At 36.0% G+C, this 16908-nt stretch overlaps 1 long non-coding RNA gene across 5 annotated transcripts in view; it reads left to right on the plus strand.

Moving 5' to 3' along the window:
- LOC307104881 overlaps nt 1–16908 on the plus strand; it is a 166175-nt gene that overhangs the window by 136977 nt on the left and 12290 nt on the right. For 3 of the 5 annotated variants that reach the window (XR_013813943.1, XR_013813946.1, XR_013813947.1), the window contains exons 5-6: nt 9345–9482; nt 13303–13452. This is a non-coding gene — a long non-coding RNA (uncharacterized lncRNA). Of the gene's footprint in view, nt 1–9344; nt 9483–13302; nt 13453–15200; nt 15748–16908 lie in introns of those variants that run through there. The other 2 variants (XR_013813945.1, XR_013813944.1) reach the window with 2 other exon arrangements.

A 16908-nucleotide genomic window follows, 5' to 3' on the forward strand; every position in this document is an offset into this window, starting at 1 on the left:
TATTAGTCGTTTTTAAGTTTTTGAAAACATTCTTTGATGTACATTTTGAAAAGAAATTCAAGAATAACCTTATTTAAGAATACATTATTTATTGCAGGACAAAGTGTACTTTTTCCTTTGTTACTTCACAATTTTTCTGCCTAGCTAATATCCTCAACTTTGTTAACAGTACTTTACAACCTAGATTATTGTTATTAAGCTATTTATTTTTTTATTTATAGATTTTTAACTTCTGAGAATATTTTGGACATATTCTGTTTTGGACAATTTACCATAATTGTTTAGGTTTACCTATGTTTGCAAGCTTTCAACACATGTCACCTCAAGTAGTCAGGTTGAATCAACTAGAGTAGGCAACTAGTTACCTTGGGAAGAGAAGATTTAGAACAGGGAACTAAGCACTGAAAAAATCCACTGCCGGAATGAGGGCCAGAGCAAGCCTCTTCAGCCTTAGGGGAACACAGGAAGTTGCCAGAATCACAAGAGATATCCCATTTCTCCCTGTCTCAGCAGCAGCCAGCAGCACCAAGGCAAGCTATTTGCAAGCAATTTCCCAGAAGCTGTTGTGAAATCTGCTGTCTGTTCTAGTCCCTGCATCACCCACCTGTCCTACAGAAACAGCAATGACTACTACTTCTTCCCTTCCTGTGGAATTGACCTTTCCCAATGTGCTCAGAGATACAAATGGGCAACCGATTACCATTATCAACCCCCACCGGTCTCTCGATACATAGATTTCCATATACCTCAAACCTAAAAGAAAAAGAAAAGGGAAAAATGCGTAGTGAATTTCTTGTCAGAATTTCATCCAGATATTTCTTAACCCATTTAAAATTTTTTAGCGTTTAAGCCAAGGGTGTTTGCTAGTTTATTTTGGAGGTCATTGCCATTAAGTTCTACTCATGTGAACATTCTGTAGGTAAACCCCAGTGGCTGAGCACATTACATTCTCCTCCCTGGTCCTTAATAAAATTACTAGTGAACGAATACACCTCATTTCTGGTGTACCTGTACAGAAGAACTACAAATGACAGAGTCAAGTGATGGCACCTGACTCTGGCTGAATTATATTATATGTTTTACCCAAATGCTGGCCATGGCGGGACATGAACATTTCCCAGGCTAGTGATGCAGGGACTGAGTGAATGTGGGGAGAGGAAGAATTGGTGCCAGTTTCTGCCTTCTGTGTTTTTTGCCACCTTCAAAAGCCTGTCAGCTGGTGCAGCTGCACCTTTAGGACAAAGATATGATATCCTGGGCTTTAGTCTAAGCGGTACCACACGTGTGAAGAGCCACAGCTGCTATTTGTTGTGCTTCTTGCTGTTCTTGGCTCTGTTGCAATGCCTAAGGGTGGAATAGATTTCTACACATGGAATGTGGCTTTCTAAGATTCATAGATAGAACTTTGATCAATGCAGCCACTAATGATGATGACGCCTGTGTATTTGGAAAATAGGCCAGATTCATTTTGCATAGTTTAATATATTTTTCTCAGAGTAAGAATTGTGCTAGTAAATTAATAATATAGATTATGATATAGCATCATATAGTTTGTACTTCCAGGAAATAATGAATACATCACCCATGCTTTTATTATATTTTTATATTTTCTAAAATGAGGGAACATTTCTTCTTTACTTTGCTTTATACTAATATTTATATTGGCATAAATGTAGGTAAATCCCATGAGTTAATCAGTCAGTAAATCAAATTTATAATTAGTTTCCATTTCTAAGTAAAAGGATGATTTGTTCTGCATGTGTTGCCCAGAGTAATTGAAAATCATCACTAATTAGCACAGTTGGTGAGTGTGATCCCTCTCAAATATTTCTGAGCTTGGTTTCTAATAAGAAAATATAAATAAGTATGAGTCCAATCTATAGTCCATAGGATAAATGTCATATTTGTAGTCTATTCTAAACTTAACATCAAAAGTTCCTTTTTTTATTGGTTACATTTGCCAGTGCTATGGGGATAGGAGAAGAAATAGAGAGAGAAAAAAATATATATATGGTCCAGCCAGAGTTCATAATTTAATAGGATGGAACATAGACATCTTACAGAGCGCTCTCAATGAAAAACATAAACAAATAAATACATAGCATGTTGTTTTCAACCCTGGTTGCAAATTAAACATTTGGGGAGCTTTTCAAAAGTATCAATGCCAAGTCCCAATCAAAGCCTTCAAGTTCCGTTGGTCCTGGGGGAAAATCAAGGAATAATGCTTTATGGAAGCTGCCTATATGATCCTAATGTTTAGAGTTAGACTCACTAATATAAGGTATTTTGAAATCTTAATTCCAAGAAGATGATAAAATGGGTAAGGTGACTAATTTCAGACCTCTTCAGAGCAGGTTCATAGAGGATTTGAGCTTAAAAGTAGGGTTTTAAAGGAAAGAAGCATGGATTGACATGGAAAAGTGTGTTTCTTTTAAAATAATTTCTTTTTAATTTGGGTTTTTTCAAGTTTTACAATTTAATTCAGCTAAAGATAGATTGATTAATTTGTGAGATGATGATCTCTGCCTATTACTTTTCTCTCTCAATATGTCTACTGGATGTCAATCTGGATTGAATTTTCATATCTGCGTTCTTTTGTAAAACTATGACTTCAGTCAGCGGTGTGCTGGAGCAGCTCTCAGTGGCTCATCAAAGTGCATGTCCCTTCCCAACTTTGTGTTCAGGAACGTCAGGTTGGTAGATTGAAATTAACTGTGATAACAATATTTACACCATGGAAATTGGCCAGTGTTAAGAATCAGATACTCTCTCGCCCCAGAGATGATTTAAAACACTTAATAGTACCCAAAACTGACTTCAGTGGAAGAGAATTATGACACATAAGTTGATATTTTCGTTCTTCATCTCAGATATCTTAAAATTATGTCTCAGTTTTTAAGTATCTGTTAATCTGGAGAAAATTAAACCAACATTTTATAAGAGTGCCTCTTCTGTATGTTTTATTTCCTGTGGAATTCCCCTTCTCATTTTATCCTTTCAACCCAAAACCAGAAATTCCCATGTATTCTATGCTGACAGGAGGTTTACTTATGTTAGCTTAAGAATGATTTTGTTTTCTCATGCCTGCCTTCATACCGCCCCATACCACAGGTTGCAGTTTTTTACTTTAAGCTCCATAGCAGTCCTTTTTTAGTTTGATGAGAAAAGATAACCAAGAAAATAAATTAGGAGTCTTATGATTGACCCTATTTCTTTGTTATACAAGGAAACCCAAAATGAAGCAAAATAACCATTATTTGCCAAGGAAAACATTTTTGACCATTTCAATTACTGTTTTAATTGGCTGGGTCTGGCTGCCAGATTATCCTCTAATCTCTACAAGAATGTTATTTGGGAAAAGTTTATATGCCCTGCATGGAAGCCACATTCATCCCTTCAGCACATTCTGGTTGGAATAACTTTCTCAGCATACTGGAATCATATTAGAGTAAAATTGACAGTTCCTGGAAGAGCATAATCCATATCATATAAAAGCCTAATTCCTCTCAGCATATTATTGAAAGGTCTGAAAAATGTTGTGTGTCTAAGTTCAAGATAAAGAAAAGTGATGATACTAAGATATTTGTATAACAAATGCCTCTAGACAATGTGCAGGCATGTGTATGTGTGATGATTGTGTTTGTGTGTGTGCATGTATTAACACTGCAATAGAAGGAAGAAAATGCAGTTATTTGGATGGTCTCATGAAAGCATGTTGGGACGTGGGATGTGTTTTATGAAGATGATACTGAGAAACAGTGCCAGCTGCTTATCAGATTTTTGGGTTTAGAGACAGGAACAGGCCTTTCTTTTTTGTTTGTTTTATTGAGTCTTGAAAAGATTGATATGGATACTAGATCATTCCATTTTTAGTTTGCCATTTTCAATGTGTTCCCATTCAAGTGGGATGAAGAGCTACTGTGTACAATATTTTTTAAAAGTTATTTGTAGTCAGATTTCACAAATTGACTCAAGGAAATGCACAAAAATTATATGTGTGGCTATAACAACCAGTTGGGTTTTTACCCTAGACTAGTATCTTCATTAAAGTTGGGTTGTTGGCACTATATTTAAATTATAAAATTTAAACTAACATAAAAGGCTGTTAGCATCTGTTTCATATGTTGGGACAAGGCCACCATGAAGGAGTGTGCCATTAAAAATCCATGAAAATGCATTCCAGGGTTGGCCTCTGCAGCTCATATCGTCCATCCTCTAAAACCTTACTCTTCAAAGGATGGGCCCCTGAGCAGCAGCACCTCTTAGAACCTTTTAGAAATGTAGATTCTTAGGCCCTTTCAGACCAACTAGTTCAAAGACTGTATTTTAACAAGGTTGTCTGATGACTTATATGAGTATTAAAGTTTGATAAGCACAGGATTAGATTATTTTAATTATTTGTCTAAGAAGCTTGGCAGCCTTGGGCAAGATGGTCCTTCTGAATTTCCAAATCTATAAAACATCATTTTCAGAAGACATCATGAATATTTAACACAAGACTGCAATTTAAGTGCTTGGGAAATGTTTACAATAAATACTAACACTTTTTCTCCCACCCTACCTCCAAGTTCCTTTTCCCTCTTCTCTACCTCTTTCTCTTAGTCGGCTCCTCTGTCTCTCTCTCTCTCTTTTTAAAGTCTTTATTGTTGAAAGTATTACAGATGTCCCCCTTTTCTCTTCTCTATGGCCCCCCTCCACCTAGTTCCCGTCCTCTGTCTTCCTCTTTACCCACACTCCTTTCACTCTTCCCCTCACCTTCACCGTTCTTCATGCTCAAGCCATAAAAGCTCACAAACAAATATCACAAGCCAAAATTCACTTCAGGCCAAAAGAATCTCAGAAGCCCCAAAGCTTTTATGTCCACAGGGACTGTCAATCATTTCTTACCTCAGACCTTAGTGAAATTTCTTGTATCTCCTGACTTCTTTTCCATCCCACACAGAGATTTTCCTGTAGATTCAGTGGAATGTAAGTCATGAGATCAAAACTTTCACAACAGTGCCCAAACCTCTCAGCAACCAAAATTCCAATGGCAATCCCTGCAATCCCTAGAGTTCACTTGGTGCCCAAGAACAGGTTGGTGTCCTCTTTTAGAGAAGAACTTTTCAACTTCCTGTCCTGGCACCGACTTGTGTAGACCAACTGCCATAACATAGTTTGGTTCAAAACAGAGTCCTGAGCTGGTGAATGCGTTAATTTTTGTAATATATATTAAGAATGCTTCAAAAATTCTCTTCGTGGCAGTCTCTCTCATTGACTTCTATTCTGATGGACTTTGCAGGAGGGAACAGAGTTGCAGCAAGCTGCTCAGAAATTGTACATCAATAGCAGCCTCTGGCAACCAGGTGAGAGGGCCTGCTACTGATGGTCCATTGACAACTGTGAAGATTCTAAATCATTGAAGCACTTGACAAAAGAAAGATTGCAGATGACCTGAAACTTCACATAGGCCCATGAGAGTATACTGAGCACATCCGTGCTTATTGTGTCACTGAGGAGTTTAGTGTGTCACTGTTTTGGAGTAAGAAATAGCACAGAAGAACTCCGCTTTTAGCCTGGCCATCAAAAATGTAGACAGCATCATGTTTCACCTTGACTTAGATGTGTAATGGAAGATGCACCACATTTCTTCATTGAAGTTCAACTTTAATGAAGCTTTAGATAGAACTCTAAAGTATCAAAAGACATTTTACCACCGTTAATATACATTTTTTGACAAGAAATTTTTTTCTTGAGCCACCAAGACTGCTGAAGAAGAAATCTCTGTTATACACCCCCATATCATTTTATTGCTGAGTAAGGAGGAATGGGTTACATCTTCAGATAAGGTGGGGAGACTTTGGGGGGGAGCACCACATGCTTATTGTTGCTTGGGGTAGACCCTGTGTTGCCTTCCATTTATGTGCTAAATGACATAGGATGTGGTCAGTTCGTTTTAGCTAAATTAGATTGCCCATGGGAATCAGCTTCTTTGGCTTATAACAGACCTTAAACACCATTTTATAAACACTGCAAAAGAAATCTCTATAGATAAATGTTAGTAGAGCAAGGATTTGGAGGACTCTAATTAATGCCTTACATTGATATAGATCTTACAGTTTTCATACTTTGAAAAAATACTATTTCATAACCTGACAGTGACAGCCAATACAGAAAAATCAAAGAAAGATTCACATGCAGTGAGTAGTATTCCTACAGCAGGAAATAATTATGGTCAGCAGTGTGGGAGTAGACTCATCCCAAAGTTAGCTGACTACAGTGGATTAAGTTCACATCTGGCTAATAGACACGATCCAAAAATGATTCTGGGAACGCAGGGAGGCGTTTGACAGTGCTGTGATTTTGTTCTGCCTTGGTGAGCATCAGCTGACAGTGCTTCATCAATGCTTTTATTATGACATAATTTTATGGACAATTTGTGGACTAAAAAATCTTAAAATCCCTGGGGTGAAGGGAAGTGTCACAGACATTCATGGGCTTGGATGCTCAGTGAGTAAACTATGGTTTTTAAGCAGTTCATAGGGCCTGAGAAATAGTTGGTCATGACCCAGGTCTCCCGCCTCCAGCCTGAGCTTTCTCGGGTGGAGTAGGAGACGTCTGGTCCCAATGTCCCTAATACAGTAGAGCAAATAAGGTTACTATAACAGGAGATACTCTTGAATTGAACTCTTTCACTTTTTTTAAAACCCTCACCTGAGGATATTTTCCCATTGATTTTTAGAGAGAGTGGAAGAGAGAGGGAAAGACAGAGAAATATTGATGTGAGAGAAACACATTGATTGGTTGCCTCCTGCATGCACCCTGACCAGGGGCCCAAGCAGGGGAGGAGCCTGCAACCGAGGTACATGTCCTTGACCAGAATTGAACCCAGGACCCTTCAGTCTGTAGGCTGCCCTCTATCCACTGAGCCAAACTGGCTAGGGCTGAACTGAACTCTTTAATGGAGAATGTGTGAGGAGCCTGTAGGAGAAAATACTGATGCCCTATTTCATTGGTTCCAATTAATGCCCTGTCATAGCATTGGCATGCATGAGGCAAAAGTATAACCTTGCTCTGGAAAAAAAGAAATAAATTCAGAAAATTCTTAAGCCTGCTTGCATAAGCCTTCATTATTATACTTTAAGCATTATATGGAAAGATACACTTTCAGCTCAGTATAGATATAGATATAGATATAGATATAGATATAGATATAGATATAGATATAATATAGATATCGATTTAGATACACATATAATCATACTCATCTATAGATATATATAAAATAATCTATCATGGACACCTAACCTAGCTTCTCTGTATTAATTCTCAGGATTCTGGATGTTATATAAACTGGATTTATTTCCTTCCATCATGCGTTTATTTTGGATTTCCACTACTGCCTCAGCCCAATATCACTACCTCTCTACTTCTTTAACACTGCTGAAAAAGACATGGTTAAGTTTCTCTGAAAGAATGAACTTGACAATGACTCCATCCTCTGCTAGTTTTCAGGACTTTGTTTCCACCTCTTTTTTTTTTTTTTTGCATTCCATTCCATCTGTGTCATTATCATTTGTATAGATGCTTGAAGATATGGGGTGTGCATTTGAATATAAGTTAACATTTTAAAGTGATTTGTTAGCTTTTCTTGCAGGCAACCTTGCCTGTGAAAGACTAAGCTGATCTGCATATTTCAGTTAAGTTGGACTCTCTTTTGAGACAGAACACTACTAACCAAAATAGTATATGCATATATGTAGAGTCAGGTAATGTAAGGGCTATGTACAGAAATGGTTGTATTTGCAAATTGATCTCCAGTTCCATAATGCCTCCCTTTAGCAATAATATCCCTAAACCTCAAAATAAAACAATTTGATACCTTCTGTATGGAGGGCTCATAAGGATACTGCTTATGGCCTGCCGAAATTATTCTAACTACATTCATTTCGCTTTTGAGTTACATGATGTCAAGTTGTGCTGAACATAAAGAAATGAATGGTATTCTCTTGATTAATGACATATCTAAGTGGACCTATGGAGGAGAGAATATTCCCTGATGTGACTACTGCCTGGCACTGCCAGACCTTCCAGCCAGACCTGGGGCAGAACAGAAACTGCTTCCCCTAGATCCCCTCAGAGACTCTGTTCCCTTCCTTATGCCCCATTGCATGCTGGTTGTGCTGGTTCCACCCCTGGCAAGCATGATAGGAATTTTCCCCTTATCTGGGATGGTTATACCCCTACCCATCCTGCCCTGTCCTATATAACCCCTTAGCGCCTGCCCTGTTGCATGGAGAATACCTATGTCATCTTATTGCTGCCTGGGACACACTTTCATATACTAGTATAAACTCCCTTAATAAACTTTTAATGTAATGATAGAATTGTCAGCCTTTTCCTCTGCTCTCTCAGCCCTGGCAAATTTTACATAGCAGAACCATTTCAACATCAAACACATTTAACTTATCAAACATAAGCAGAACATGAGGTTCTTTGGGCAGTTACTAATTTGTATGTCTGACTGTTCACAATATATATATTACTCCTTTAGGACACTGTCCCACGTGAATAATGTGAACATTACTGAATCCTACTAAAAGATATTAAAGTACTGCACACCCTTTCAAGTATTAACTCACTACGTATGTGTGTGAAAGTATGACTAAACTTACAATGCTGTTATGAAAAAGACACCTCCTTAAAGAAAGGAACTTACAAATGAAAGTTCTAGCAGGGTGCTCATTCTCATATTGAACCTGTAATTTCCATTATGAATTATGGTCTGATTTAATGCCTGTTTTAAGGAAAAACATCACACCAAGCTAATGTTTCTTTAAATGATAGATACAGAGGTTAGTGTTTCATCTAACAAGAATTCAGTGCAGTTTTTTTATTTTAAATAAAACTGAGAAAAAAGCAGTTAATACTTATATTGCCAGTCAAAGCTATTCTATGCTATTATACAATACCAGAACTATTTTAATATATATTTAACCAGAAGAGTAAATATGTTTCAGTGACAGGCAATGTAGCATCTTATGAAGAACATGGACCTTGGCATCAGATAGCCCAGATTCAAACTATGATTTTTCCACTTAATAGCTGTGTAGCATTGGATGATATACTTAACCCAAACCTCAGATTCTTCCTCTGTAAAAAGAGAATAATGATACTTTAAAAAAAAAACTGTAGTGACACATTCAATAAAACACTGTTTGTAATGGCAAAACTGGAAAACAACCTCAATGTCCAATTCCAGTTGTATTTATCAGCTGTTGTCTCAAGAATACATGTAAAAAAACCACCTATAAACAAGTTATTTGCAACAGCAAACATTTATTCTAACACTTATGTATCTGCAGGTCAAGTGAGATTGGCTGATTTAGACTACACTTGACTGAGACTTGGTGGGATTTGGCTCCAAGGTCCAGTTTGGGTTCAAATTTGTTCCAAGTGTGCTTATTTGGGAGCCCAAGCTGAAAGGACAGCAGCTACCTTAGGTGAGTCTTCAAAGCATTAGAACCAAACTAATTTGGGCAAGCACAATCAATCAACATCTCTGTTTGCATAAACATACTGGTTGTTAAATGATACATTTTCTTTAAGTTGACTTAACTAGAAACTTTTAAAAAACATCTTAAAAACATAGAAAGTGAAAACCTGATTTAAAAATTATTTTTCTTTCAGTGTACCTGAGAACTGAAAAACTTTAAAAAATTGTTAAATGATTTTTATAGTATGGCATACACAGAGAACCTTAGGCAGAATACCTGAAGGAAAAAAAGTAGAGATGGGGAAGATTCATGCAGATAGCTTATTGCTCTAAGAGTCAAGAGTGAGATAATCTACTGGTCCAATGTATGGCTATAGTGATGATGGATTTTTTTACATATGTAATGATGGAGTTGGTGGTCTGTCATTGTATAGTAAAGTATTTTTTCTTGTTTGCCTATAAAAAAATTCTCTGTTCCATAAGCTCCATAGTCAAGCTCAACATCATTAGAGTTAAAAAGTCATTGCAGTAGGAGTGGGGGAAAGTAATCCCCCACTGTATAATCATAATAGCTAAGTAGTAGGTGATTTAATGATTAAGCAACATTCATATGATGAGAGGCTATCTACATTTTTTTAAAAAGAATAATAGGGAAAAATTCTTCTTCTCAAAAGATAGTTTTACTAAGAATAAAATTCTAGGTTGATATTTATTTTCTTTCAGAGCTTTAAAATATTATTCTGGCTTCCACTGTTGTTATTGAGAAGTCTGATTCAGTTTAATTTTTATTTGAAATTATTTTATGTTGTCTCTCTTTTAAGATCGTTTTGTCTTTGATGTTAGGATGTTTCATTGCAGTGTGCCTGGGTGGGCTTTTTTTTTTAATCTCTGCTTGATATCTGTTGTACTTACTAAAGCTAAGATTGTCAAGAAAACCCTTAATTATTAATTTTTTTTAATATTTCCTTGTTCTCATTCTCTCTCTCTCTCTCTCTCTCTCTCTCTCTCTCTCTCTCTCGTTTCTTCTGAAACTTCAGTTACCTTTTATATCTTCTGTTTTGCCTAGCTATTTTTTATATGTTTGATCTCTTTCTCCTTCTACTATACTCTGAGTAATTCCTTTATTTCCAGAATCATCACTTGTATTTTTTTCAAATCTACCTAATGATTTTTGAAAAATCTCTTGTCCACCTTCATAATCTTGATATCTTCTTGTTTTTCTTGAAAATGTGGCTGATTTTATTGCATGGTATGTGTGTGCTTTTCCAAAACCTGGAATATTTTTAGTGTGATATTTTGGCAGCTCTCAGCAATAAGCTTATATGGCTTAAATCTCCTTGTGAGAATATTCTTTCCTAGTTCATCTACTGAGATATCATCTTTTGGAGGCTTTTGGTTTAATCGTGTTTCTTTGCTCTTATATCTCCCCTTAAACAGATTCTAAGCTTTTTCTATGTTTCTTTCCATGTAGTTGTGGCCCACAGGTCTGACATATGCCCTCCAATGACTGAAACTTGCCTACTTCTCTGTATTCACACCTTTTGCCATCTGTTCATGAAGATTGTTTTTTTTACTTTCTTATCCACTCAGACAAGTAATAAAAAATATATTATCTTATAAAAATGTATTCAATATTTGTAGGTATTATTTTATAGAAGAGATTTGCTGGACAATATCCCAACATATTTTTGAAAATAAAGTGCTAAATCATCTTTAAATTATCTTCTTACCTCAAGACAAATGGAAGCTCTTCATAGATGTATGCTATGTTATGCATGTAGAAACCCCTAAAACCTCACACAGTATTTGACACATATAAGGCAGTGAAGGAATAAAGAATAAATGAATGGAGCTGATCATATAATCTTAGAGTATAAAGCCTTTGAAAACTATAGACCATTCAAAAAATATGGCATTAATAGTTCCCCAAGGTATTTGGAAGGCATGCTAAGTTTCTGAATTTACTATAAAGGTATCTAAAAAAGATTGCATAAACCAGTGAAAATATTAATTATCTGAGAAAATAAAAAATATTGCTAAAATCTATAATTTTTAGATAACTAGATATCTTTAATATTCAATGGCAACTGGCAGAAAGACTATAATTATGCTTTAATTGCCTAGCTTTCAGTTAATTGTTTGCATAAGAGAAAAACAACTCAACAAGTGTCTTTATCCCTTTATTTGGGATATTTTCTGTCCTCTACACAAATGAGCCTATATAATAGAGGGGGAAAAAGACAATTCATGCTAGAAACTCCTGTATTTTAGGGAAAGATTTTGGGACTGGGTCTTAGAAGAAGCGTTGAGGCACAGTAATTTATTTTCAACTTTAATTGGCTATGTATGGCCTGATCATTAAAAACTTACATCCACGATTTTATTTCTTATATTTTAAGGTCTTTTTATTTTATTTAGAATATTCACAATATTTGCAAAGCCAAACATTGAAACATAGAAAGAGACATGAAATTTTTATATACTTTTACTGGGATGTTAATAAGCTTTTTAAAAAAACTACATTAATGAAAATTCCTGGGGAAAGGGCAGACCTGTGTCTGTGTGTATGTGTGTGTGTTTGTGTGTGTGTGTGCGCGCAGCCACGTGTGTGTGTGTGTGTGTGTGTGTGTGTGTGTGTGTGTGTGTGTTGTGTCTACCTGTTATTTACACTTGTTTGTGGTTCACATATTTTGTGGTTGAATAATCCAAAATTTGTTCCCTCCCTTCAGATGAAGACTTGCATTCCAACTTCATTGCAGTGTGCAGTTTTCTGAGTGGTTTGCTTTTGCTTGCATCTGAAAATAATTTGGGAGAAACAGAAACATAAAATTTGATTTGGCCTGGAAAATCTTTTCTCCATTTCTTTTTAAAATGTGACCAGTCCAGCCATTTCTATATAAGGATAAAGAGTCAAAGACAGGCTAATCCAGGAAAAAAATGTGAACCTGAAAACTTCCTCAAATTTGATATCTGGACAAACCAATCCTAAAATATCCAAGACTTATTCCCTGGCTCTGATAATTGAAACATCATAGGAATAGCTCTTTCCCATTATTGGCAATTCTTTTGCTTGTTCACACTTTGCCATTGAGGTTTTCTTCTCAAGATTCTTCTTGAGAAAGATTGAGTTTAACTAGAATGAGCATTGCACTCCTAAAGCCACAGAGATGCAAGTCAAAATGATTTTGTTTTCAGGCATCAGTGCAAAATATTTAAGTCTGAAGGACTTCACTCCAAAATTAGACCAAAAATAGAAACCATTTTCTCAACTATGGAACATCCAAATCAATGAAATACTACCCAGGCATATTTACAAAAGTTTGAAACTATGGTATGTGTTTATTGTAAAATTAAATGGAAAAATAGTATTTAAAATTATATGATGCCATATTAGTATAGCTATTATTTATTTTAAAGCTAGAGTAGAAAAATAAATCAGGTAAAACACACCATCAAACTGTTGGATAGTCATTATATATTTTGTTTAGAGACTATGGGATAAAAAAGATTTTGCCACTTTTCTAAACTTAATGAGTATGGGCATTTTTTGTGATTTTATTTATCTATCGTTGATTTATATATTTAGATTTAAAGGGATAATATATTAAGGTAGAACGAGTTTCCAGGGACCTAAGTTCTAAATATGTTCTTTGCCACTTAGTAATGAGAACTTTGTACCAGAATCTTTATGGTCCAAAAAATACCATTATCTGGAGACTATATCTCATTTCATGTGTTATCCTGGTGATTCATAGAACATGTATTTTTATCCCTTTCCCTTATATAGGAAACCAGATAGCTATTTAGGAATATATTTGTATTTACAGATGTCACAAGTCACAACTTTCTCTTTGAAGTGAGATTGCAGATGGAGGCATATGCCTTGATGACTCAGAAATGGCTGGATCTGTCAGGAGTCAGGTTGACATGGAAGATAAGCACCAATTTGTGGTACCGGCAGAACAATGAAAGCAAAGGTGAGTTAGGAACCCATTGCTTTTCTGGGTTCCTATGTGTTAAGTTCTCTCATGCAAAGGCACAATATCTGCTGAATATTGCTTTAAATCCTCAGGCTGTGGTGGGCATTAATTCATCATAGCAAATACCTTATGTGAAATTAGTTACCAGATAACTGAGTTTATTTTCTCTCAGCCCAACTCGGTTATACCATTACATTCAGTCAACTTAGTTCTAAAACAAAACCATGAACATTTCTAGAACTTTTAACTCTAATGTACACACTGGTTCTGATTTTCAACTACTGTAATCCAGTTTTCAATATGAACTGTAGGATGTGCCTTTAATCCATTAAAAGTTGCATATTTTTCTGTTCCTTACTCTCCTTCAACAGAAATATTTTTTCCCTCTAATCAAAGGCTTAAGCCTTCTGGTACCTTCAAGTAATACCTTCTGTGGATATGATTTCTTAGAAGTTTTTTTGAAAAATGTTATAAAATAGTCTACAGGAGACCACAAACTTTCCCCTGTAACATAGTGCAAATTATACACAAGTCTCATGAACAACCTATCTGTTTAAATTATCCAGTGGAGAGTTCTGACAGTGGTTTGTCTGTGGAATTCCAGCCTGTGCCATTTCAGGCAGACCAGTTGCCTTCACTGTTTTAAGAGGACATTTGTCTTGACCAGTGTGGTTGAATTTTTTCAAGGAGAAAGTAATTTTTAAGCAATAAACATCCTTATGGATACTGGAACCTATATGGAATTGTGATCATAGTTGCCATATGGAAACCTGGACATCTTCAGATGAATACCCATGGATAGTCTGAAAGGCCATGGGCATCACTTATAGGTTCATAAGGGTTTTTTCCCCAAGATGATTATAGAGTTTATATTTTAGTATGAGGCTAATGAGTAAAATTTTAGGTGGAAAAATATTGTTGCTGTATTGTATCTTACTAAAGTTTTTAACATCTGTATTACATGTAACTGATTGACCTAGCTTGGGTAATGAACTCACCACTTGATCCATTAGGAAGCATCCATCTTCAAACTGGGGTGCTATTCCAGTTAAATTGGAATGAAGGCTGAGAATACAAAAAATTGTTCAGTCTTTTTTTAAAAATATATTTTATTGATTTTTTACAGAGAGGAAGAGAGAGGGATAGAGAGTTAGAAACATCGATGAGAGAGAAACATCGATCAGCTGCCTCTTGCACACCCCCTACTGGGGATGTGCCCGCAACCAAGGTACATGCCCTTGACCGGAATCGAACCTGGGACCCTTGAGTCCGCAGGCCGACGCTCTATCCACTGAGCCAAACCAGTTTCGGCTGTTCAGTCTTTTTATTTTGTTGTTTCTTAAGTCAGAGTCAATTAGATATATGCATGAAAAATAATAGTCTTTCCCTTCAATTGCTGATTTTGGCTTTCACAGCCTCCATAATCACATGTGCCAATTCCTTAACATAAAAATAAATCTCTTTACACACACACACACACACACACACACACACACACACACACACACGTGCGCGCACACACACATGCACATGCACATCCTATTCGTTCTGTTTCTCCGGAGAACCCTGACTAATACAAATATTAGTGCATTTAGTTAACATTAAAAGAATTTTCCTATTGCAAATAAATTAGGCAGCAATCCTCATGCCCCACAGTCCCCTATCTCAGAATATGTCTGACTTACTCAATTGGCTGTCACTAATTGTTTAGTGAATCCATTCTTGAATCTTCTCCTTTCTTGCAGACCTGACTAAAGTGCAACAAAGTATTCAAGACCACAAGGGCTCCAAGCGGGCCAATGTACCTGTTTCCCTCTGACAAATTAGGTTATATTTGACTTCCAAGCTCCTTCTATGAAGCCAGCATCACCCTAATACCAAAACCAGAAAAAGACAACACAATGAAAGAGAATTACAGGCCAATATCCCTCATGAACATAGATGCCAAAATCCTAAACAAAATTCTAGCAAATAGGATCCAGCAGTACATCAGAAAGATCATACACCATGACCAAGTAGGATTTATCCCAGGGATGCAAGGATGGTACAGTATTCGCAAATCAATAAATGTGATACATCACATAAACAAATTGAGAGATAAAAATCACATAATCATATCAATTGATGCAGAAAAAGCATTTGAAAAAATCCAACACCCTTTCTTGATAAAAACTCTCAGCAAGGTGGAAATAGAAGGATCATACCTCAACATAATAAAAGCCATATATGACAAACCCACAGCCAACATCATACTCAATGGGCAAAAACTAAAACCATTTCCCCTAAGATAAGGTGACCAGATTTTAACATTGGTAAAGCGGGACACCACTGACCGGTGCGGGTGGGGGCGGGGGGTGTGTGTTCTTGATTAAAAATTTGGTCTATATGGAGCAACAAAAATTTTCATAGAATGCAAAAATAGTATTGTAATATACTTTTTAAAATTTCAACATAAGTACAATTTACAAATATAATAAATAAAAAATTATGTATAGTATTATTTTATTCTTTGGCATATTTCTCATTTGAGTGAATTTTTTTTAGTAGATTGCTGTCGTTGTTTAAAAGGTCATGAATTTGCCGTAACGTAAGTCATGTCACTTTCAAGGCCGGCGCTACACTTTTTGCCACCACTATAAAATATAAATAATACGAGTACTGTCTGCTAAATTCAAGACAATTTATGTATTTATGAAATAAATAAATTACTTACCTAAATTATCTGAATAGCTGATTTGTAATAACATCACTTGTTTAACTAGCTTACTAGCACACAATACGATGTGTATCGTCTGAGAGACAGTTACAAAATGTTTTCGTCGTTGCCAATCCCAAAAAATGCCATTGTTCATTAAATCCAAACAATGGTGGTCGAATTCTAACAACTGATCAACAATGCGAACTTTGATAAGCAGTTCTCGATAATCAGTTCTCAACAATTATTTGTTATTATTAAAGTTTAACATTATAAAATTAACAAAAATAATATAAAACTCATATCCTGGCTAAATAGCCACATGGCCGCCGAAAACCGTATATTCCCTTCCCGTTCTCCCACCGTTCCCTAGCTTGTCGTGCATTCTTTCCAAAAATCAGGACTTTTTTAAAACGCCACGGAACGCGGGACAAATTGTTAAAAATCAGGACTGTCCCGCCAAAAGCAGGACATCTGGTCACCTTACCCTAAGAACAGGAACAAGACAGGGATGCCCACTCTCACCACTCCTGTTCGACATAGTGCTGGAAGTACTAGCCATTGCAATCAGACAAGAAGAAGAAATAAAAGGCATCCAAATTGGAAAAGAAGAAGTAAAACTGTCCTTATTTGCAGATGACATGATATTGTACATAAAAAACCCGAAAGACTCCATCAAAAAACTAATAGACTTAATAAATGAATTTGGCAATGTAGCAGGATACAAAATTAACGTCAAGAAATCTATGGCATTTCTG

This window comes from Cnephaeus nilssonii (genome assembly GCF_951640355.1).
Source record: "Cnephaeus nilssonii genome assembly, chromosome: 9".
Lineage (NCBI taxonomy): Eukaryota > Metazoa > Chordata > Mammalia > Chiroptera > Vespertilionidae > Cnephaeus > Cnephaeus nilssonii.